The 23249-nt window shown below is 57.9% G+C and overlaps 1 protein-coding gene across 28 annotated transcripts in view; it reads left to right on the forward strand.

The window, feature by feature from the left end:
* The window catches only part of NCOR2 (nuclear receptor corepressor 2), a 208505-nt gene that overhangs the window by 35415 nt on the left and 149841 nt on the right, over nucleotides 1-23249 (forward strand). Inside the window, exon 1 of one of the 28 annotated variants that reach the window (XM_047697891.1) lies at nucleotides 9133-9564. The exons of the other annotated variants lie outside the window; for them this stretch is intronic. The gene's annotated coding sequence lies outside the window, so the exon portion shown is untranslated. Of the gene's footprint in view, nucleotides 1-9132; nucleotides 9565-23249 lie in introns of those variants that run through there. 28 annotated transcript variants of the gene reach the window in all.

Consider the following 23249-nt stretch of genomic DNA (forward strand, 5'->3'; position numbering starts at 1 on the left):
GGAATAAAGCCGGCAAGTCTTTGTGCCTCTGGACGCTTTTTCTTGCCTTATTGCATTGGCCGACACCCCGGGGCACGCTGGGTGGTAGCAGTTGGGTTTTCACGGGTAGCTAGCTGTGGGTGGTTTTCTTAACACTCCCATCTTACAGATAAGCAAACTGAGACTGTGAGTGGTCAGGTGACTTATCTAAAGTCCTTCTGCGAGAGCTGAGTGCTCTTTCTCCTCCTCGGAGCTGGGAAGGGCCAAGGCCTTGTGTTGCACTGATGGCTTTGCTGGTGCAGAGGGTCCGTCGGGCCAGGAACTGATGGCTAGGTGGGGGGACAGAATCGCCCCTCTTCCCAGAGGGTTTCCTCTGCTGGAGAGCGAGGGTGTGGTGGAGGTACCACGCCTTCCCGGTCAGGCACTGTAGGCTGGCTCTGCTGAGGAAACGTCAGGCCTTGCGTGATCCCGTCATCTTGGGCAAAGTCATGCAGGCCTTCTGGGGAGCTATTTTTGGGGCAGGGCAGGAGCATGACATACAGAAGCCTGGGAATGGGGGTGGGGACAAAGAGGGGAGCCTTCTCGTCCTTCTCCTCCCTCGCCGGAGGGGTGTTAGCTAAGATGACTTTTCGGGGAAGGAGGCCTGTAAATTAAATAAGCAATCCTGTAAATAAATAAGTAATGAAGTTAGTGGGGTGCCTAATTACATCAAATTCATAATTATGGATGGATTTCTTCCCCATAATTGTACTTGTTTTTAATCTTTGGCTCCGACATGCGTCTCCTTCCATCTGACAGTAATCCCTGCCCCAGCTGGAGGGAGGAGGGAGGCACTGCCTTGCGGGGCTCCCAGTGAGCCTGGTGATGGGGCCCCCCTGGCGCCAGGGATCCAGGGACTTGTCTTCATCCCTGTGGTCGAGTTTAAAAACCTACACCGTTTTGAAATTGCTGTAAATGCCAGTGATAATAACAGAGGTTGTAATAGTAATCGTGTTGTCCTTCACATGTTATAATTTACTTTTCCCCAACCTCCCCCTTCTCCCCCACCCTCCCACCCCAGGTAAAGCAGAGATTGTTATTATCCCCACTTTACAGATGAGGAAACTGAGGAACAGAGAGGTTAAGTGACTTGCGTGAGGTCACACAGCCAGTGAGATTCACACCCAGGCTGTTTACCCTGGGGCCAAGGTCACCCCGGGTGGGACTTCTCCTGCTGTCCCTGTGCTGGGCTGTGTTAAGGCTTCATGCATTTCCTGAGGTGTCCTCAGCACATTGCTTGGAGGGAGAGGCTAATCTAGCACGGCTCAAGGCCTCCAGAGGTGTAAATGCTGAAAAAATGATGTCATGCCTTCCACGATGGCCATAAATCAAACAGGAACCCTCTGAACCATAAAATAAAAATGTTTATTTTTCATTTAAAGACAAAGTAAGCCCACTGCTGAAATTAAAACGCCCTCTTCTTTCTAGATCTTCCCTTTTCCCTTGGGTGGCTTTGATTTGCTGGCGTGGTGGGCACGCCTCGCCTGTGGCGCTGGATTGATCGTCCTTGGACCCATTGTCCAGATGAGCAAACCAGGACTTGAGTGAGGTCACAGCGGGTGGGAGCGGGGCTCCCATTCTAACCAGCTCCTCCCACCTGACCTTTGGGACAGAGACCACCTCAGTCCCCGCTGCTCTTGCCTGAGAAGTGTAGGGGTCCTGCATACCCACGCCTGGCTTCACCGGGTCCCTCCTGCACTGGGTGGCCGTGGCCGGCCTCACTGGCAAGCCCAGCTGTCTGGTGGGAAGAGGAGACCAGCTGTGCTCACATCGTTTTGGGGACAGAGAGGATGTGGGGGTGGCTGGAGTGATGTTATCCCACGCGGCCCCCAGACGCCCAGCCAGCGCTGACACCTGCTTTTCACACTCTGCCCTGTGTCTTGGGACATCTGCCCTTCTGAGCCCTTGACAGGCCTGGGCCTCCCTGGAGGAATTGTCCTGCGGACTGCAGGGAGGGAACACCCTTCACTTTCTGGGCTGTGCTCATGCAGCCAGATGGGACCTGTGTTTCTGGCAGAGGCTTTCCTTCGGGCTGGCCTGGGGCCTGCATTCCCCTGTGCTGACTTCAGGTTCGTGGGGTTTGGGTGCTCTCCCTGCCCCTCGCTACGCTTAGGATGTACAGGAATTGAGGACAGACTCCCATGGAGAATTGCGTGTCTTCATGGTGCTTTGGGGGAGGGGCAATCTAGGGAGGCTGCCCGGAGGGGCTGGAACGAGCACGTCTGAGCAATGGTAAACGTCGCGTGTAGGAATCAGTAGGAGTACAGCACTCCAGATGGGACCTAACACAGAGCAAATACTGTATCTGTTACCAGTGCTGACCTTTCCGGACCATCTGCCTGCCTTAGGGCCGTGTGAGGGTCTCCCACAATCACAGCGATTAACATCAGCTTCATTCCTAATGATTCCTGGGCACCGCTTCTGTGCCACGCTGTGCTCTGAGTGTGTCCCAGACATCCACCCGTGTACTCCTTGGGGCAGCCCTGTGGGGTAGGTTCTGTATTTCATCAGCTCTGTTTTATGGTGGGGGGGAGCTGGTGGCTGTAGAGAGGTTAAGTGACTCGCCCAAGGTCATACAATTGGCAGCGGGCGGAGGTGGGGTTTGAACCCAGGCAGACCTACTCCACGCACCTGCTATGAATTGTGGGGGATCTGCAGGCGCCACCTGCAGCCACCCGTGAGCCTGGAGCCAGACTGGATCTCTTGGCAGGGCTGCCCCAGCCACGGGCCAGGCTCTGTGGGCCACACAGGGCTCTCAGGCACACGTCAGCTGTTCTGGGCTGGGCGGGACTGGTCAGGGCATGAGGGGTCTGCTTTCTGCCTGCCTGCAGCCAGCCTGGTGTCCCTGTGGCCTCCCAGGGTGGGGCGGGGGATGTAGACACAGCGAACAAGATGCCAGGGCCCTGCCATGTGGATCCCACGGGCAGTGCACAAAACAAACGTGGTATGGCAAGAAGGGCATATGCTGGCTGTGGTAATGCAGGGTGGGGGACAACTCTGGTTAAGGGGGGCTCACTTTATTTTTTGGGGGGCTCACTTTAGGTAAAGGAATCAAGAGTGGTCTCTGGGGAGACGGCATTGGAGCTGGGACCTAGACAATGAGAAGAAAGCAGGCATATGAAAAGAAGAGGAAAGAGTGTTGTGGGTTCAAGCATAGCCTTAAAAAAAAAAAAAAAAGAATAGCCTGTGCAAAGGCCCTGAGGCCATAATGTTTCAAGAATGCTGAGGAGGCCCACGTGGCTGGAATGGAGCCAGGGGCACCAGAAGTGGTTCTCTGGATCTGAGGCTGTTCTGTAGACCTTGGGGGTTGGGCTCTTTTCACACTTCAGGCACAAAACAAGTTTAAGGGCTTTTGCCTCGCCCTTTTGTTGTTTTGCTCATTGATTAACTTACATTTACTGGGCACATGGAATTTTCTGGACATTGGTCGGCCCCTAGAATCAGAATGATAGAATTGTCCATGCCTTTGAGGAATTTAGTGTCCAGAGGGAGAGTATCAGTTAAACAGGTGACATTGAGGGATCATGTGGAGTTGAGGTTGTCCCTGGGGTGTATAACAAGGTCTGAATTTTTCTGTGGTCAGGACAGGCCTTCTTGGACAAATGTCAATTGAGGGGAGACCCGAAGGTGATCATTTAGGACTCTTGAGTCATTGTGGAGACACACTCAGGCTGGTTTGGGCCACAAGGAGGAATTGATGGGTGCTCATAATGGCAAAGTTCAGGGTAAGACAAGTTCAGGCACGGCTGGATCCAGGGCTCAAACCATGCCTCGGGGAGCTTTCTTCTCTGTGGGCCTTGTTTACAGGCAGGTTTCTGCCACTAGTACAGCCAGCCAAGGAGAAGGAGTCACTCGAAGCCCTGAGTGGCATTCCTTTCTCTTGTCGACTGAGACCTTCTGTACTTGTCTGGCTGTTTTCAACAGCCGTGGAGAGATGGCCAAGCGGGGGAAAAGGGGTGCCCCAAACTCAGATGCAGTTGAAGAAGGGACTGAGGCCAAAGGGAGTGGTGGGGATTGTGGCTAACTGGCAAGCTGGATATTTTGATTTTCTTCTTCAGAGAAGCTAGAAGTCTGGATTTTATAAGCAATGTCCTAATTTTTAAAAAACATTGTGTGTGCCAGAAAGAGCTTCCCTGTTGGCCACAGCTGGCTGTCATCATTCCATGGCCTCTGTTCCTAGCTATGACTTTCATCTCAAAGTATTTTGCCCTCCGTGATCTGGGCAGACTATCCCATGGAATGTAACAGGAGGTCCTGGGGCTTAGGAAGTCACATTTAATGCCTCTGGAGATCCCATTTCCAAAAGTTGGGGCCCAAGGCCACAGTAGTCCCTGCTAGAGCCCTCCAGTGGAGTTTGAGAGTCTTAGAACAGTAAAGCTTTGTGGTTAGTGACACAGACTTGGGTCCTACACTCCCTGTGTTCTAAGCTTTGCCACTTTCGCTTTCTGCCCTTGGGCAAGTTGCTTCCTCCCTGTTCCTGGGTTTCCCCATCTATAAAATGGGTCGGTTATATGCCATGGCATTGCTGTAAGGCATAAAGGAGCACATAGGAGCCCGTGCCTCTGATGCCTGGCATGTTGGGAGTGTGTGTCCCCCTGGACTGGTATTAAATGTCCTTCCTGGTTTGGGTCCTGAAATCCAGCTGGCGGTGGCTGGGAGCATTCCTGGACACCTCTTCCTTCCTTTGTCGCTGGGGCGTGGGCTCCTGGGACCCCGGAGCAGGCGGCCATCCGCCCCCTGCCTCCTGCCTCTGCCCCAGCCATCCCTGCCAGTTGCTCTGTGCTGTTCGCTTCAGGATGGCCCTGCACTTGGACACGAGTCTGGACAGTTGGACAGTGAGCCCTGCCCACAGCCAGCTCGCAGCTGCTCCCGGGGTGGGGGGGGGGGAGTGGGCCCCTTTTTAAAATAAAAACAGGACCCAGGAGCAGAGCCCTATGGGACAGTTGGCTGCCTTTTGCCAGCATGGCTTCTGTCCCTGGATAAAAGAAGGGTGCATTTTTGTCTGGCGAAATCTCCGTTCAGGGACCAAGATGGTGGCCTGTTTGGCCTCCTTGTTCTGGAGGTCCCTTTTCTTGCAAGCCCCTTGTGAGTGGCTCACGGATCTGTCTCTCAGGGAAGGGGATCTGGGTTCCCTGGGGTCTGATTTTAGCTGGCTTAGGCTGGGGAGGGGGTCAGCTGTGGGGTCCCTGGGGGGACTCGAGATGCCCACGTGCCTGTCCCCACAGCTTCCAGCCCCGTTCCCCAGAGTCGGGGCAGAAAGGACGGAGCGGGGGGAGGGGGAGGCCAGCATGTTGCAGAGCGTCTGATGCTGCCGAATTGAGCCTCGATCACGTAGTGGAGGGAGTTGTGTCCGCTTGGAACCTGTGAAGGTGACCTTGTTTGGACAGAGGGTCTTTGCAGATGCGATCAAGTCAAGCATCTCGAGATGAGATCCTCCTAGATTAGGATGGGCCCGAAGTCCGATGACAAAAGTCCTTAGAAGACACGTGGAGAAGGTCCTTTGAAGATGGGTGCGGAGACAACAGGCTGAGGAGCGCCCAGGGCCACCATGGGCTGGACGAGAGCAAGGGAGGGTCCTCCCCCGAGCCTTGATTTCGGGCTACGGGTGTTCAGAGCCATGAGAGAGTAAAGTGCTCTTGCTTTAAGCTCCCCTGGTTTGTAGTAATTTGTCTCGGCAGCCCTAGGAAACCGATGCGGTTTTGTGAATTTTATTTTAATCACAGCTAAACTTTAAAGACCTGTCTGTGGCCTTCAGAGCCCGGCACGTCTGGACCCTGTGACCACAGCTGGCGGTCCCAGCCATGCTGGCCTCCTGGCCCCAGGGCCTTTGCCCTGGCTGTTTCCTCTGCCTGGCACCGTTTGCTGAGAAGTTTCCACATCTGCCTGTCTTCTCCACCCGGGCCACTGCCGAACTGCCACTGCCTCCGCCTCCGAGACTGTCCCCAGCAGGTGGTGTGACATGACTTACATCCTGTCTTCAACTCCTGACCTCGTCCCATGTCAGTTCCGCAAGGGCAGCCATCTCCGTCTTCATCCCTGCTGTCTCCCCAGTGACCAGTGCGGACAGTAGGGGCTCAATATGTGTGCGTTGAATGGAGGACAGTCCGAGGCCTGGGGTCAGGGACTCTTACCTTATTGAATGGGGGCGAAATTCACATCACGTGAAAGTAACCATTTCTAAGTGAACCAATTCATTTGTTTTTCGTTCCCGAGCCGTGCTCTACACAGCCAACACCTCTGTCTGGGGCTAAAATATTTTCGTCACCTTCTCCCCAAGGAGACCGAGTGGCCATTAGCAGTCCCTCCCTCATCTCCCCTCCCCAAAGCCCCTGGCGACCACCTGCTCTCTTGTCTCCGTGGACCTGCCTGTTCTGGAAATTTTCTATCAGTGGACTCACACAGTGGGTGACCTTTTGTGTCTGACTTCATGCACAGAGCATGACGTGTTCAAGGGTCACGTGGTGGCAGGTGTCCATGCTTCCTTTCTCTTTGTGGTCGCATTGAATGGCATTGTGTGGTCTCTGGAGCGCTATGAGGCGGGATAGGAGAGGGGAGATGGGAACAGTCTTGCGTTTCTAACTCACGATCTTTCTTTCTGTTCCCTTGGCCCCAGCCCTGCTCCTGTGGGGAGGGAGTGAGTGGGGATCCCTTCCACTGGGGCTGGACCTTGTGGTTCTCTAAGTCCCACAACGGGTATGGTTTCTGTTGACCCTGAGAGAAGCAGTGGGCAGCGTGCCCCCATTTCACAGCTGGGCAGACTGATGCCTACAGAGGCAAGGGTCTTTCTTCGGGTCCTTCCTGCCTCCCCTGGGGGACCTTTCTGCCTCTCCATCCATGCCTTGGTGGCCTCCACCAAAGTGTGTCTTGTTAAATTCTTTGTTGATCATTTTCTGCTGTGCAAAGCTTTGCGGGGCAGACAGGTTTCTGGGGGTGGTCCCCCTCGGGCTTGGAGAATGAAGGGTTCCTGTGCTACGCAGTTGACCACGTGCTGACTTACTCTGATCTTAAGAAGCTCAGACGTGGCAGCTAGCTCCATTGAGAAGGAGTTGCATGTCACAGTTTCTGGTTTTGGGTGGTTTGCCGTGTTCGTGAAGTCGCTCAACAAACCATCCTGGCCTGGCTTCTTGGGGGGGCCGGGGAAGACACGAGAAATGACCGTGGCGTGACACTGCCCGGCGTTGAACCTGCCCAAGGCATTAATAGCTCTGGTCGGGGGTGTGGATGAGTTCCTCCTGGTGTCAGGGCCAGTTTCTGCGAAGGTCTGGGCGAAGGTCTGGGCGCAGGTCTGTGTCCAAAACAAACAGAAAAGAACAAAAGGAACCCGTGAGCCCTGCCCCTGCTGCTTCGGGCTCTGCTTCCTGGCCGTGTTTTGGTGGGGCCGGTTTCGCCCGTTCCTGAGTTTTGTGATCTGTTACGGTGAGAGCCAACAGGCAGGAGACGGAGCCTGGATCTGGGGACTCAAAATGCAGCTTTGTGTTCCCGGCTGCTTTCTGTGGCTTGGTGTCCCCATCTGTGAGGCTTTGAGTAGCCACGTCCCCACGGTGGCATTCCGGACAGGTCCCGGCAGGCTTCCGAAACACTTGATGGGGAGTTTCCTTGGGAAAGGCTGGACGGCGAGTTGACAAAAGTCAACAACGTATGGCCTCCGTGGGGCCTCTTGACTGGTTTCCTACGAGCCACACTTGGCCCTTCGCTAGTCCCACGGCCACGGACCTTCCTCACACGTCCGTCCGGTCTGCCCCAGACCCTCTGTGAACCTCGCCGACCGAATCACGTGGTCGGATGAATGCGGGCCGTGCTTGCCTGTTTCAAACCCCTGCTCAGCCACTTTGGAGCTGTGTGACCCCAAGCAAGCCGCGTAACCTCTCTGGGCCCGTTTCCTTCTCTGTATTTTGGGATTCAGAAGCGCACCTGTCTTTTGTCAGGGTGCTGTGAGGACAGATGGGCCCACAGGTGAGGCGCTTCTGCAGTGCTGGGTGCACAGTATGCTGTCGCTGTCACCATCACCCTCGGGAGCCTTTCCAGTCTTCGGAGAGTAGTGACTAGCCCCGAGTGCTGATGACCTACTTCCTCCTCCACTCCCCGTCCTCCCTGACCTCATCTTCTCCCTCTGCCTCTCTCCACACCAGCCTCCTCTTTGCTTCTGCAACGTGCCAGACGCTGTCCCGCCTCCAGACTTTGGCCTTTGCTGTGCTTCCTTCCTGGGGTGCCCTGCCCCGCATCCCCAGGGTTAGGGTTAGGGTTTGCCATCTCGGACGGGCACATATCCTTGGGCCCAAATCCTGGTTGTTGGGGGCAGGGGTGAGACTCCGGAGCCCCCCGGGGGGGGGGTCCCGCTGCTTCCCCTCGAGGCTGCCACTCAGAGCACTGTGGGGAGCGGAGCCGAGCCTGTCCCGGCTGCAGATGGGAAGTTGACACCCAGAGGAGCTCAGACTTGTTTCTGAGTCATCCAGACAGTTGCAGCCAAGGTTCAGACCCCTGGCTGACCACCAAAGCCTCTATTTTGGCCCGTGTGTGTGTGTGTGTGTGTGTGTGTGTGTTTGGCTGTCTTTGTTCACCCCCTGGGCCTGTCACTGAGATGACCCCTGTTCAGAATACCAATGCAGGGGGGTCATGTTTGCTTTTCCTGAGATTACAAGTAGGGCAGAAATATTTTAAAGGCAAAGAGCCGGCCCCTTGGCCGTGTCACCCCAGAGGACTGGAGGCCCGGGGAGGGGACCCAGGCAGCAGCTCTGGTTCCTTGCCAGGCCCAGGCCGGGGAGCCCACGCTGCCTTCTGGGCAGGAGGCGGGCAGGTCCGGCCCCCAGATGGACGGGTCCGGCGGGGAGGAAGCAGGTTAAAGTAGAATTCGGGCCTGGAGCTCGCTTTCGCCTGCGAGGAGGGAATAGTGAAGAGGTTTTTCTACCGAGCTATAAAAAGGCCTCCCAGCGTTTCAGCTCCCGAGTGTCGGCTGGAAGCCCGCCAGGGTTGCCATGGCGATGAGGAATTATTACTTACTGCCAAGGCTGGGAGGAAAAGCTAGTACTTTTGGCTTCCGAAGAAGAGGAGTGGACTTATGTAATTCTCTGTGTTTATAGGCCCAGAGTGGCAGGAGGCGAGGACGGACCGTGGAGGCCTGGCCCCGGCGTGGGGTCGGTGGCTGGGGCTTGTGCCTGGTGGGCCTCGGCCTGCGCTGGCCTCGGGGGGCAGCGGGCTGGGGGCCGAGGGGGGGTGTCAGGCCTGGCTGCGGGGCCTCCCCAGCCCGGGGAAGGGGGGGGACGCCCGTAGTCTCGCGGGAAGGCGAGCGGCCGCTCGGTGGGGCCGCCGCTCCCCGTGTCAGTCCTGCAGGAAGGATGGCTTTGATGTTGGACGCCGTGTGTCTTCTGGAAGCCAGCAGAACCGTCTGTGTGTGTGGACTCCCCTGACCCACTTGCTGGCACATTTTACTTCTTTCTTTTTCTTTTCTTTCTTTCTTTCTTTCTTCTTCTTTTTTTTTTTTTTTGGTGGGAGAGTTACTTCAAGTTCTGTTTGGAGCTGACGTGAGTGGAAGGCTGGTCATGTGCTCGGGTAAGAGAAGTTTCTGGGCTCGGTGGTGGGCAGGGAGACGCGGTACGGCCAGGACACGGCCCGGGAGGGATGGGCAAGGACCGGGAGCCACCGTGGAGCGTGGGGGCGTCTGCCTGGGGGCCGGTGGGCCGCCGGATGGAGGCAGCCTGGTCGTGCCCTGTCCACGGTGGCCTTGGGTGGCCTGGCCCCGTCAGGCAGCTGTCCCGGCGCTGGGGGGACGAAGGGCCGGTGGTCACAGTGGTCGGAGTCCCTATGATCAGGAGCAGGGTGCCAAGAAGCAGGCGGCCCGGCGGGAAGGGCTTCTGGCCGCTGTCTGGCTGAGGAGTTGGTTGGACATGTGGGGTGGGGACCGAGGTGCCCAGAGCTGGGGCGCGCACGTCCTTGCGGGAAAGCGGACAGAGCGGAGGAATCGGGGTGCTGTCGGCACTGTGGCTGCAGGGGGTGGCGGCTGGGGGTCTTGGGCTCTGGGGGGTGGGCTCCTCCGCGGGCAGGGGCCCAGGGAGGGGAGCCAGGTGCAGTCAGCGCTGCGGCTGCCCCGGCGCCCGGCTCTCACCGCGGTGGCGCTTGGCCCAGTGCCCGTGTCTGGTTTGAAATCAGCGCCACCGGCCCAGGCTTGCCCAGGGACCTGGCCGCAAGGAGCCGGCATAAACACTGGAAAGTTGGAAGGGCTTCCTGAGCTCACAAGGAGCCTTCAGTTGCAGGGACAGGGATGAGGGAGCGATTTGTCCCGAGGTCTGGGTGCGCCAGGACCGTTGGGAGGCAGTGGGATGTCTCGTGGGGGCCGTGGAGGGCTGGCTTCCCAGATGGCACCTCTCGTTTGCCATGGACTCGAGTTTGAATTCTGCTTCCATCCCTCTTTACGCTGGGTGGCCTTGCCTTGCCTGTGGGAGCCTCAGTTTCCTTGTCTGTAAAATGGGGCAATAGTGGGGGTCACACAGGGTTTGGGATGAGGTGAGGGGTTACTAGAGCCTCCTGGTTCATTCTGGGCCCAGACCTCCAGGGTTCACATCCTGGTTGAACACTTCCTGGCCGAGTGGCCTTAGGCAGCTTCTTTCCTGTCTCTGAGCCTCAGTGTTCTCATATGGCAAATGGGTGCTCCGTTGGTCTCTACCCTGGAAGCGGTTGTATGGCTCAGGGGGGCTAAGGAATGGCCCCTGCACCTCCCCTCGTGGAAGGTGTGACAGTGGGCAGGTCGTGGAACTCAGCCCTCTTGTTTATACGGTGTGTGTGGCTTGCACTTGGTCCTGGGGGAGAACCAAGACCCGTCTGCGCGGGGGCCCTGTGGGCTGGTGTGGGGAGACTCCTTTCCTGTAGATAAGTTTGGATTTAAGTTAGGTGCATCCCAATCTCCACTGATTTTTCTTTTCTTCTATGTCCAGAACCGTCGTGTTCTGCAGGATTTGGAAACCGCAGTCTGGATCTCGGGAGGTGGAGAGAGGGGATCCCTCCTCAAGCCCCGGGTTCTGTTTGCATCTGGGCATGGGCTGGGGTCCCCAGGGCTGTCCCACTGTGTCTGTAATGCCCTGTCCCCCACCAAGCACGGGCCAGCACCCCCAACTGCTCGGTGTGGCCTGGAGGCTGGGCAGGCATGGCTGGCTCTCCCACTGAGGGTGGCAGTCATCCTGTTTGTAAATGACACCGGATGCTGGGCTGGTGGCTGGCTCAGGGCCTCTCCTCCTGGGCCAGCAGGAGCCAGCGGGGAGTTCCCTGGGTGTCCAGGCTGTCCATGCCACCTGCCCACTGTCCGGTTGTCCTCAGGCCTCTCCTGGGGACCTCGGGAAAGGCCTCTGTAGCAGGGGGCCCCACGAATGCCCCCAAGCTGCCCCCAAGCCTCAGGTGCCCACTTGGGCCAGCTGCAGAGCTGTGTTGTAGCTGTCCCAGCCCTGCCCTGAGGGTCTCGATGACTTGACCTCCCCCTCCCCGCATACGCACAGAGGTGCAGGTGCATAGCATTCAACACACTCACGTCCACACAAATGCGTGTATGCGAGACCCGTGAGGTCTGTGTGAGGCCGACTGTGCACCGTCAGTCTCCTGGTTACACCACAGGTACTGAGCTGGGCTTCTGTAGAGATGTCACCACTGGGGGAGACCAGCTGAAGGGCACGCAGGGACGTGAGAGGACGCTGAGGCTCGGGTCAGGTGACCCACCAAGGACCCAGAGTTGGTGAGGGTGGGGCTCAACTCAACCCCCAGCCAGAGCCTGTGTATGGAGGGTCTTCAGCTGGGTGATCCCAGGGAAGTTGCTTGCCCTCTCTGAGTCTCAGTTCCCCCTCTGCCTTCTCTCCTCACCTGTAGGCTGGGCTTGGAGCTTGAGATAGGGGTGGTGGCTGGGCTCATGAACTGGGAAAGCCAGAGAGTCCTGACCTCTGGGCCATTTCTCTCACTTCCTGGGCCCTCCCAGAACCTGCCCCCTCAGCCACGTGTGCGCCCTGTGGGGTCACTCCTGCAGCAGCCAGACTTGCTCCCTGTCTTCGTACTCTATCCTCCTTGCTCCGTGCTCCGGGCTGCATTTTTCCTTTCCTGCTTTTCCCTGCGGTAAGGGACTGGTTTCTCTTGGACCTCTTCCCACATCCACGGCAGTGAGAAGGCCTTCGGGATGTAAACTAGCCCACCCTAGAGCGAGTTGGTCATCCGCAGTGAGCGCTTAAGCAGGAGGAAGTGTGTTTCTGTTCAGCCAAAGCTAATCCAAGGCTAGACATGTCTCCAGAGGCTCCCGAGAGAGGGCTGGTGGGTTTTTGTCTCCTTACAGGGAGTGGACAGGTAACAGCACGTGTCCCCAGACGTCCAGAGAGGGCTTGATTTATGCCTAAGGATTTGGGAGGGTTCCAGACTATCCCAGGCTGGGGACAGGGGGGCTACTGGCAGGCCTTGGACAGGGGCTGAGCAGGGAGGGGTGTCCACAGTCATGTCAGATGATGGAGACTGTGTCTGAGGCTCGGGGAGCACCAGCTACGGTTTAGGGTCTCAGGTGCTGGGTTTTGCTGGGCAGAGCCTGGAGGGCAAGGAGTGGGCTGAGTGGGGGTATTCTAGCCTCATGAGCCTTTTGCCTGTTTTTGGAAGCTCCCATCTGGGGTCCAGAACCCAAATCCAAAATCCCCGAACCTGCCTGCTGCCTGCGGCTAGCCTCTCCCGCCTTGGCAGACCCTGCCTCTGGACCTTTGTACTTGCTGTGCCTGCAACACCTGTCCCTCATATAGGCCTCTGCTCAAACGTGGCCATCCGAGCAGGCCCCTGACCTCTCCAGAGTTGCTCTTGTCACCTTATACTGTCATCCTTTGAGATTTAGTCTGTGTCCATTGCCATGTCCCCCAAACCCCTTCCCCCAGGATTTTGTTCATCTTGGTCACTACTGTGTCCCTAGCACTGGGCACGTCTTAGGTGCTCAGAAACGATTTTGCCTGGTTCAGTGTCCCCCATGGGCTGTGGATCTGGGCCTTGTCCCCTTGCGGTGAATGAGGCCTTTCTGGGGATGGATGTTTCAGCTGTGCCTCCAGGCAAGTCACATACCCGAGGGCTCTGGCTAGGGAGACGGGTCCTTACCTCCGCCACCCTAGAAATTCTGCGTCTGGAGGCTGAGAACGCCTTCTGGGGTCTCCTGGAAAACTGGGTCCTTTGAAAGGCAGTTCTTGTGTTTGTGCTCAAGAATGCCCCATAGGACCTTGGTCCGGACTCCTAGATAAAGTCAGAGAGGTGGAGGTCATGAGCGAGACCTGTGGCGGGCAGGGGAGGGGTGTAGACAGCATCAGCTTCATGTGTTGAGGGCAGACGAGGCAGGACCACCATTGTGCAGACCTTAATTTATTGATTCTTCTGACAACCCTCTGAGTCACAGAGAGGGTGAGCATCTTGCCCAAAGACACACAGCCCCAGGCACACAGTATTAGTAGGTAAATGGCATTTTGTACGCAGCCCTGGGAAGGGGCCCCTTTCCCACTCGGAGGGAGCCCCACTTATCTAGGTCTGAGGCCCAGAGATGCCCAGATTCTTCTGGAAGGCCTGGAGTTGGTTTCTGTGTGGCTTAAGAGCCAGAAGGCTGGAGGAGGCCCCCCCACCCCACGCTCTGGTTGTCCATTTGCATGACAATGAGCTCTTTGTCCCTGGGTCCAGCCTCCTTCCCAGGCTAATAACATAATTCCCGGCCTGTGATGTCATAATGGGCCCTTTCTGCCGGGGTTGGAGGCTGGGTGGGTAGCTGTGGAGGCTGGGATTGGTGGGTAATAAATGGAGAGGTGCTGATTATCGGGGGGCCGGACGCGCTTTCCTTGCAGGACATCGTTTCATCCTCCAGGAGTGGGATTTGCTTCCCTTTGACACAGGAGCAAACAGATTCAGAGTTTGCTCAGCCCTCTGGCTGAACCACTTTGCGCCTCTTTTTGGCCTGTGAAGTGGGAGTGAGTCATCCCTGGCGGGCCCTCTCCCGGAGGCGTGGGTGTGAGAGTCCCTTGCTTCCTGGAAACGTGAGGGAGGCCCCTGCACCAGCGGCTCCCGAGGCAGGACCGCTGTGGAGGGGCGGAAAGTGGGCTCAAACCCGGGGCCTGGGGCTTACCTCTCTGTGTCTCAGTTTCCTCATCTGCTTGATTGGCGGTTCTGCTAGGGCTTGGCGAGGGGCTCAGTGGGGACCCAGCGCCCCACCGTCGTCGTCGTCAGTGGGCAGCGTCAGGAAGGGCTGCCTTGTAATGGGGTGAATAGTGGCCCCCCAAAAGATAAGCGCATGCATTACTACCCGTCTCCTCTAAACGTGATGTGCTTTGGAAAATAAGGTCTTTGCAGAGGTTTCTGGACATGAGGTCATTTGGATTCCCTGAGTGAGCCCTCTGTTCAGTGACCAGTGTCCTCCTGAGGGACAGAAGAGAAGGCACACAGAGGATGCTGAGTGAAGACGGGGGGAGACCCCAGGGACGTGGCCAGATGCTGGAGGAGGCTGGGGGGGCTCCTGCCCCAGAGCCTTCAGGGGAGCGAGGCCTGCCCACACCTTGATGTGGCACACTGGGCCTCCAGACCTGGAGAGAATAAATTTCCATTGTATTAAGCCACCCGGCTGACGGTCATTTGTTACAGCAGCCCTAACCGACTAATAGAGCCAGGGACCCTGCTCCATGGAGGCTGGAGGGAGCTCTCCCTGGGGAAGGCACGTGGGGGTACTCTTTCCCACCGCACGCTGAGGGTCCGGGACCTAGTGAGGTAGTTGGGGTAGCTGAGGACACCCCTTTGCGCCCAGGGGTGTGGGGAGCCCTGTCGGAGGGGTCCAGAACCCAAATTCGGAAATCCCCGAACCTGCCTGCTGCCTGCGGCTAGCTCTCCCGCCTCGGATGACCCTGCTAAGGGGGACAGAACCCAGGAGGCAAGAGGTTCCCCACATTCCATGCTGGGCCCTCCCAAAGCCTCTAACACGCATCCCCCACCTGCCCTGCCACTCCTGGGTTGCAGCCATCCCCTGCCCCGCCCCCCACCCTCAAGCCACCTTGTTTGCCAGGTGCCCTTGACAAAGGGAGACACTGAGGTGCAGAGAAGGCAGGCTACAGCCCCTCCGTGCTAGGGATGACCTTCAGACTCTCAGCTGTGGCTAATGCATGGGCTGGCATTGCAGCTCCCAGGAGGAAGGGATCAGAGTTGCGGGGGATCAGGCAGTGTAGACATGGATTAGTTCTTGTGACACGCTGGCCTAGTGTAGATGGCACCCTGAAATCTGACTTTAAGTAGGCCCCTTCTTGGCCTCAGTTTCTCTGTTCACAGAGTGGCCTTGGACCTTCAGCTCAGAGTCTGCAGTAATGCTCTCAGTGTTCTGGGACACAACAAGCCGTTATGGATGGCCTGCTATGTGCACTGAGCCGGGACTCAGTGGTGGACACCACAGAGGCAACTCCTGCCTTTATGGACCGTGCTTTTGGGGTCGTGGGGAGATGGGGAACAAGTCAGCAGAGACTTGGGGAAGGAGGACTCCAGATCCTGATGAGGGACGTAACAGAGCAGGGGGCCTGGGTGGGGCTGAGGGTGCTGCCTTCCTTTTCCTCCTGGGACTCAGGGTGGGGATTTGTAGTGAGCTCTTGGGGGGTGGCCAGGCGGACATGGAAGTGGCCATGGCCCATCTGCAGAGACCTGTGGCTGCCTCCAGCTGGCAGGACGTGGCTGGACCCGTGAGCAGTGATGTTGGCTATAAGGCCTCTGAGGCCCTGACACCAGTCTGGTGGGGAAGGCCGGGGTCTTCTCCTGCCTGAGCAGGGAGGCTGGGGTACAGTGACGATGGGTGCCTAGGACACATTGGCTAGGAGGTAGATGCCGGAGAGGGCTAGCCTGGGTTTGCATCAGGCTCTGCCACTTGCTTACTGTGTGACCTCAGACAAGTTACTTAACCTCTCTGTGCCTCAGTCTTGCTTCCCGTGGGTACTGTAATGGTTAGGTGAACTGATGACCGTGAGCACTGTATTAGCAATTTGCTGCGATGGTGAGTGTGAGGCTCTCACCTTGTGTCTGTTATCGGGACTGCTCAGGACCTAGAATCTGGAAGTGGAATTTGTTCATCTTTCCACGGTCCTGCTCCTGCCCCTGAGACACAGAATAGCTTTCTTTGGCCCCAGAACCTCCACCTCCCCGTCTGTGAATGGGGAGGTGAAACAGACTTGTGGCCACATGGAGGTGGGGAGGAAGAGAGGACAGTGGGAGGAGTCAGCACCTGTGGGGTCAGGGCGGTGGGAGGGGGTCAGGATCTTTCCCTGCTCCTGGTCTGAGCCGCGGGCCACCCTCCAGGCCCAGAGCAGCTGCCTGCTTTGCAGCCCAGAAAGTAGGCCCCAGCAGGGGTGGGGTCCCGTGTGTGTGTGTGTGTGTGGGGGGTGCAGCCTGCAGGGCCTTCTGGCTGCGGACAGTGCCCCTGTCTGAAGGGAAGGGTTGCGGGGGGGAAGGGTTTCGGCAGGGGTGGGAGGAGAGAGAGAGCCACCCTTGCCAGCTCAGGATGTTCCTCCAGAACCCAAGGCCAGAGGCTCCACTTAGTGCCTGGGGCTTTGTGGGTGGGGGTGTGCCTGCTGCTGGGGGGTGGGTGGTGGTGACCCAGATCTGAGGCAGCGAGGAGGGGCAGCCTTTGTCTGCAAACTTGCTTCCTGCTGGGTCCCCCATTAAGGTCCCTGATGACTGCTTCTACTTCAGGGTGAGAGATGGGGCAGGCCTGTCCCAGGCTCCTGCCTGGCCCCCTCCTTCTAATCTGAGTCCATCCTGGGCTCCCATCTCATTTCTCTTGCCTCCTTCTGGCTGGCTTCGGAGATTTCCCTACCCGCACAGGTGAGGGGACCAGAGAGGAGAGACCAGATTCCAGGGAGATTCATGGGGTAGGATTTGGGTTTTAAGGGGTTGCTATCTTAGGTGTCTTGGTAGCAATCGGCAGATTCCCTGCTCCTCCTGCATTTATAGCACGAAAGACTCAGGGGAAGCTTTAGGCACGGTTGGATCCAGGGGTTCTGGTGATGAGGTGCTCCCCATGTCTAGTCCCTGGGAGCCTAAGACGAATCATCACAACCTTGCAGCCCAGCGGAGGTTAAGCCTGTTGTGGCCGATATCACAACAGGAGTCATTCGAGTGAGGTCTTTGGGCTTCGCTTGAGAGTTAAGTGCTTCCCTAAACACCAGTGACTGTGGCTGTGGTTGTGGTGCTGCTGGGCTGCTGGGGCTGCTGCTGAGACTGTGCTGACTGTCCAGCCCTGGGAGGCCGGGTCAGCCTCCTTCAGAGTCCAGGATCAAGGGTGCAGGAGGAGTCATAGGTCAAGAGACAGAACGGTGCAGTTTGCAAGGAGTGGGTGCTGGACAGGCGGACAGCAGCTGCAGATCACGGGAAGCTCACTGCGTGTATTGGAGATGAGCCAGCTTGGGGTCCTGCCCAGCCCCCCTTTCACAGCCAGTGTGTGTCCTATGGGGTGGGGGATGTTATTTAAGATTCACTGGGTAAGTGGGCCGAGCCCCGCCCACTCCCTGTTTTAATTAGGGGCTTCTCAGGTCCCCCTCCAAGCCATGTGGGGGAACGGTCCTGCCTGTCACTCTCTCGCATCCCCCCTCCCCCTGCCCCCAGCTCCCCCGGGCTTTGCTGGGCTCTGTCTTGTGGCTTTCAACTGACCACATGCCAGAAGCCACAGGTCACATCCTGGCCGCCCACGGGCCGTATTTGGATGTCAGACTGATTTATTGGGTTGGGTTTATAGTCCATGTTTTTGAAATAAAACTGTAAATTGAGAGATGTCTCAAAGTCAGACTTTTCTTTGCCCGAAAGACTTGGGAGCTTGATCCCCTGGGCCACATTCTTGAGGGGCTGTGATGCCCCCCGCTGGGGCTGAGTGCGGCCACCCCCTTCCCATGTCCTTTCACACATGTGGCCGCTTCCTTCCCCCTCCCCCGGCACAACACCCTCCTGGCATGGTATCCTCCTTTCTTTTTTTTCCCCCTCCCTATTTCAGGCTTGGGACCCTCTCCTCTGGAGCCTGGTTAGTCTTGTTCCCTCCGCCAAGTGATAATCAGTTCTCAGGGGACCGCTCGCCACTCCTGGGCACTGAAGCCTGCGTTCGCTTCTGGAACTCCTGGCTGCAGGGGCCGGAGGGCCTCTTGGATTCTTGATCACTGATCCGTCATCAGAGCCTGACTGATGAACGAAAGCCCTCGGGGAAATCGAGGGGCTCCTGTGATACACTTTCGGGCGGATCAGAGTGGACCGTTCCCCCTCGGGCAGGCATCCGGGGTGCTGGAGGGGCCTCCCGGCCAGGCCAGTGGGAAGTGGGGGGTGCGTGGCAGGGCTGTTGTTGAGTGGGTGGGCTCCGGGGCCTGCAGGCCGCTGCTGGCCAAGCTATTCTTAGCTGCGGGAACATTTGTCCTCCTTCACATGTGGTGGAGGACGTCCCCCAGAGAGCTGCCCTGAAGTACTCGGGACGACCCCATAAATTCCTCAGAAAGCCGTCCTTGAGGGCCCGGCGTGCATGGAGGAGGGGTAGGGGGAGGCGTTTCCGGCAGCTGTACAGCTGTGGACACATTTGCCAGATGTTGATGCAGGGAAGCTGGTGGGAACCCAGAGTCTGCTGCCCCTGCTCCCTCGGGGTGGCCCCCGCCCCCACAGTGTCTTGGCGAGTGATGGGCGGGGCCGGCAGACTGGCAGTGGGGTTTCAGGCCAGCTTGTCCCTGTGTCCTGGCCTCTCAGGCCTCCCCCGAGGCTGCCTGGGCTGGGGGCTGCCTGAGTTGGGGGCGAGGTCTTGACTGCGGTCCCTCTCAGTACCTGGCTGGCAGGGGTCGTTGCATGCCAAGACCCCCGGGAGGACCTTCGGCACCACCGTCTCTTTCATGGAGCAGCCTGGGCATTGGGAGCCACCAACAGAGCGATACTGGCCTAGCTGGGTGCCTGGGTTAGCAATCAGGGAGGCCTCCCTGGAGGAGGCGTGTGTTCCCCCCCCCCTTATTTGTTTGTTTATTTATTTATTTTTCTGATTATGGTGTGAGAGACCTAACAAAAATGTTACCATCTCAACCATTTCTAAGTGTACCGTTCAGTAGCGTTCTGGACGTTCACCCGATTGTGCAAACGTCACCACCTTCATCTCCAGAGCTCTCTTGTCTTGCAGAACAGAAATTGTCCCCGTTAAACATGAACTCCCCGTACCCCGTCCTCCAGGTCTTGGCCACCACCCTTCTACTTTCTTTCTGCATCTGACTGTTCTGGGCACTCCTATGAGTGAAATCACAGTGTTTGTCTTTCTGTGTCTGGCTTCTTTTACTCAGCAGAATGCCAAGAGCTGGGCTCTGTGGCCCATTTACTCCTTGGGTGTCAGTTTATTCCTGTCCAGGCACCGAGGCCGACGGACCCAGGACCCCGAGCCCCACATCCTTGACCCTCCCAGGGTCCTGGGTTAGGATGCAGTCACGGGCCCCCTGTGCATGGATGAGTAGTCACGGTGAGCGGGCACCGACCGTGCTGAGCCCCAACATGGATACCTGCTGTCCGCTCCGATCCAAGCCCTGGGGGTGGGTGTGCGGAGGGTCGAGCAGCGTGCCCGGGTGCACAGCTGGTGCCAGCGCCCCTCCCCCACAACCCCGACACCAGCGTCCTCTCTGGTCTCCCCCCGCTTCCCTCTGCAGAAAAAATTGCTGTTTGGAAGCCCAGATGGAAGAGCTGGGCCTAATGGAAAACACGTCCCTCCCGGGGCGCCCAGAACCTGATGAGGAAGAGCCAGGGAAAATCGGGCGTCATGTCCATGAGACACCCAGGAGGGAGGGCGAGTCGCGCGACAGGGGCCCTTGTGTGGGACCTGGTGACCTTGTGTGCGGCGATGCTTTGTCATAATTGTGGCTTCTCTCTCTCCCCTGCCTTTAAAATTGAAAGGCAGGGGAAGTAGTCCGGGAGGGAATGATTGTGAGCAGGTTTGGCTGTGGTGGGGAGGGTGGGGGCGGTGGGCAGGGCTGGGCAGCCGAGCTGGCCCGGCCCAGTGGACGCAAATGTACCAGTGAGATTGGAGACCCAAGCGGGCCTCCTTGGCAGCCCTGAGCTGGGCCACTCTTTTGCTCCCTTTGGGGAGGGTGTGCGTGGCTGGACCTGATTGCCTTCCGGCTGTGTGACCTCAGGCAAGTGAGTCCACCTCTCTGAGCCTCGGTTTCCTGATCTGTTGAACAGGGCAGTCCAGTTTGGTGAGGGAGATGGGAACCTTCCCCTAGTGTTGGTGCCTGATGAAAGTCACCTGTGGCTCAGGTGGGACTGTGGCTAGATCGCGGCAGCTCGGAGGAACTGCGGGGGCTGGCAGTGAAGCAGAATCTGGGGCAGCGGGGGCTCTAGCTGCGGCTGGGGATCCTTTTGAGGGGACGCGAGAGGTGGGCCAGGTGCCCGCCGTGTGTTTGCTACCAGGCCTCTGGTTTGCCCTAGAAGGTGGGTGCAGGCTGTGGCCAGTCCAGGGCTCTGTCTGGGTACCCGGCCATCCCTGTGGACACTTAGCTTTCGTCCCCACGGCCCTGGGTGTTGTTCCCCTGGGGTGTCTGAGGGGGGCTCCGCTTGGGCCACCCGGCCCGCTTCACTGGATGCCCGGACTGCGTGGGCTGTGGGATCCCGCTGAGGAAGGCAGAGTCCGGCCATGAAGCCCCAGCCTGCTGTGTGCGTGCCTGCCTCTTCCGGGGCCTCAGTTTCCCCACTTGCAGAAAGACGGTGTTGAGTGAGCAGCCCCTTCCTCCCTCGTCCAGACCCTGCGAGGCCCAGCTCACCCCTCCCGCAGGAAGCCCTCTGCCTTCTCTGTGTTTGGGTGCGGGTCTCCCCCCATCTTGCATACCCTCCTTGTCCTGGGCACTTACTCTGGCCTTTAATTGGTCGGACCCAGCCTCAGTTTGCTCATCTGCAAAGTGGGGAGAGTGATAGCACCTGCCCAGCGACAGACATTGCCACCTTCGTTATTGTCAACTTGCCCTCCCCTCTCCCCCCCATATTTCGAGTAGCAGAGGGAACTTGAGTCATGGCCCTCCTTTTGGGGACTCATCTGTGGGTGTCGAGCTTTCCATGGATCTTTTCTCAGTGTTCTGAGAAAATCCTTGTTCTGATTCTGGAGTTCAGGACTGGAGGGGACTTGGGGTGCAGTTCTGCAGGTTTGGGGGTTCATGGGCATGATGGTGCTTGTATGTGTCACCAGCTGTGCCTGACCGGGAGCCTGATGTGGGAGTATCAGTGGGATGAAAGCAGGCTTGGCTCTGGGGCTTGCTTTAAAAAGTGAGACCCAGAAAACTGTGGATGGTGGGACAGTTAAATCGAGTCCCTCTGCTGATTTGTCCGTCCTGTTTGTTCCATCTATCCATCCATCCATCCATCCATTGCCTCCTCCCTCTCCCCTTCCTCCCTCCCTCCCCCCTTCATCCATCTGTCCACCTGCCCGTCCTTCCCTCCCCATCCATCCTCTGTTGAGTACCTGGGGTGAGGAGCTGCTCCCTCTGTCGGGACAGGCCTGTCATTGGATGGTCGCTCTGGTTGGCAGCGTTTCTGCCCGCCTGGTCAGCTGCCGTGACCCCAGTGCCTGGTATCGTGTCCGCACATCCGAGATGCTCAGATACTCGTGACCGACTGGAGTGGGGCAGAGACCCGTTCGGGGTGGGCTTGTATTGACCGGCCTCAGCTTGGGGGCGGGCAGGCAGCACTCCTGAGGGCCGAATGTGCACACCCTGGGCCCCTCAGGGCTGTGACTCTTCGGACAGAGCCACAAGCGAGCCATGGTTGGGCTCCTGGCTCCTCCTTGGGGAGCCCAGGGAGCTCTGTGCCGGGTCAGTGGCAGCTGATCCTGCCTGCATGGGAGGGAGTGCAGGGGCCTGTTTTCTGTGGGACCCTGAATGGTGGCTGTAATGGTGTTAAGATCCCAGATGGGCTGGTCCTTTTACCCGCATACGATGCTCAGAGACCCCGGGCCCGAGACCCCCTGATGGAAGGAGCAGCTGAAATTTCCTTTACCACAGGGGCGCCAGGGGCTGGCTTGGTGGAGGAGACCTCAAGGCCACTGCTGTCCAGAGGGGTGACGCCTTCCCTTCTTGCTCAGAGAGAGAGGCTGTGTGACCTCGTGGGGCCCGGCTCACTCCACTCTTACCATCCGGGCCTCCCTGCAGTCCCTTCCTCTCCTCAGGGCCTTTGCACTGCCTGTTCCCTCCGCCTGAAGCAGCTTCCCCAGACATCGGCATACCTCCCTTCTCCCCTTTCTCTCCCCTTCCGCATCTTTACTTAAAGACCCTCTCTGGTGAGGCTGTCTCGACCATCCCGCCTCCCCCTGCCGTGGCCCCTGTCTGCCCCTCTCCTGCTTCTGTTTTTCTCCACGCCACAAACCCGTCCCAGCGTTCCTGTTGTGACTCCTGTCCTGCTAGAACGGCAGCTCAGCAAGGGTTTGGAGTCTTTTTCTGCTACTGCATCTCAGAACTTGCCCTTTAAGGTTGTTGGAACCGTGGTTGAAGGTGATGAGCTGTGGAGGCAAGGGGCAGGGACTCTGCCTCCGCCTCCCGCCCTTGGGGGTCGTGCAGGCTCCTCTGGGCTCACTGGGGCCACCTCCCGTGGAGCTTTCTGTCGTGGAGCTCTGCCTAGAGCCAGATCCCAGGCATCCACCCTGCGCCAGGAGGCAGATAGTTGGCGGGCTCCCCATTCTTACAGTACGCCAGAAACTAGAGACTCGGGGCACCTGGTGGCTCAGTGGGCTAAGCCTCTGCCTTCAGCTCAGGTCATGATCTCAGGGTTGTGGGATCGAGCCCCGCATCTGGCTCTCTGCTCAGCGGGGAGCCTGCTTCCTCCTCTCTCTGTCTGCCTCTCTGCCTGCTTGTGATCTCTGTCAAATAAGTGAATAAAGTCTTAAAAAAAAAAAAAAAAGGAAACTAGAAACTCAAGGTATAAACAGTCAACTTTGTTCTAGCTGCTGTTTCTGCCAAACCCTAACCTCACATCCCAGAACAGGCCCCGCGCACACGTGCCCCAAGCTGGCTTCAGCTCTCTGTTCTCCCGGGCCAGGGCTGTTTGGTAGATATTCGCTGGATGCCTACTGTGTGCCAGGCGCTGTGCCAGGCTCTGGATTCTAGCCACGAACAAAACATTTATCGAGCACCGACCTTATTGGGCTAAATCTAACTCCAGTCCTCTAATTCACGTCCACCCAGAATCTGAGAATGTGATCATATTTGGAAAGAGGGTCTTTGCAGATGTCATTAGTGGATGAAGGCAGGCCCGGA

This window comes from Lutra lutra, chromosome 12 (assembly GCF_902655055.1).
Source record: "Lutra lutra chromosome 12, mLutLut1.2, whole genome shotgun sequence".
NCBI classification, from domain to species: domain Eukaryota; kingdom Metazoa; phylum Chordata; class Mammalia; order Carnivora; family Mustelidae; genus Lutra; species Lutra lutra.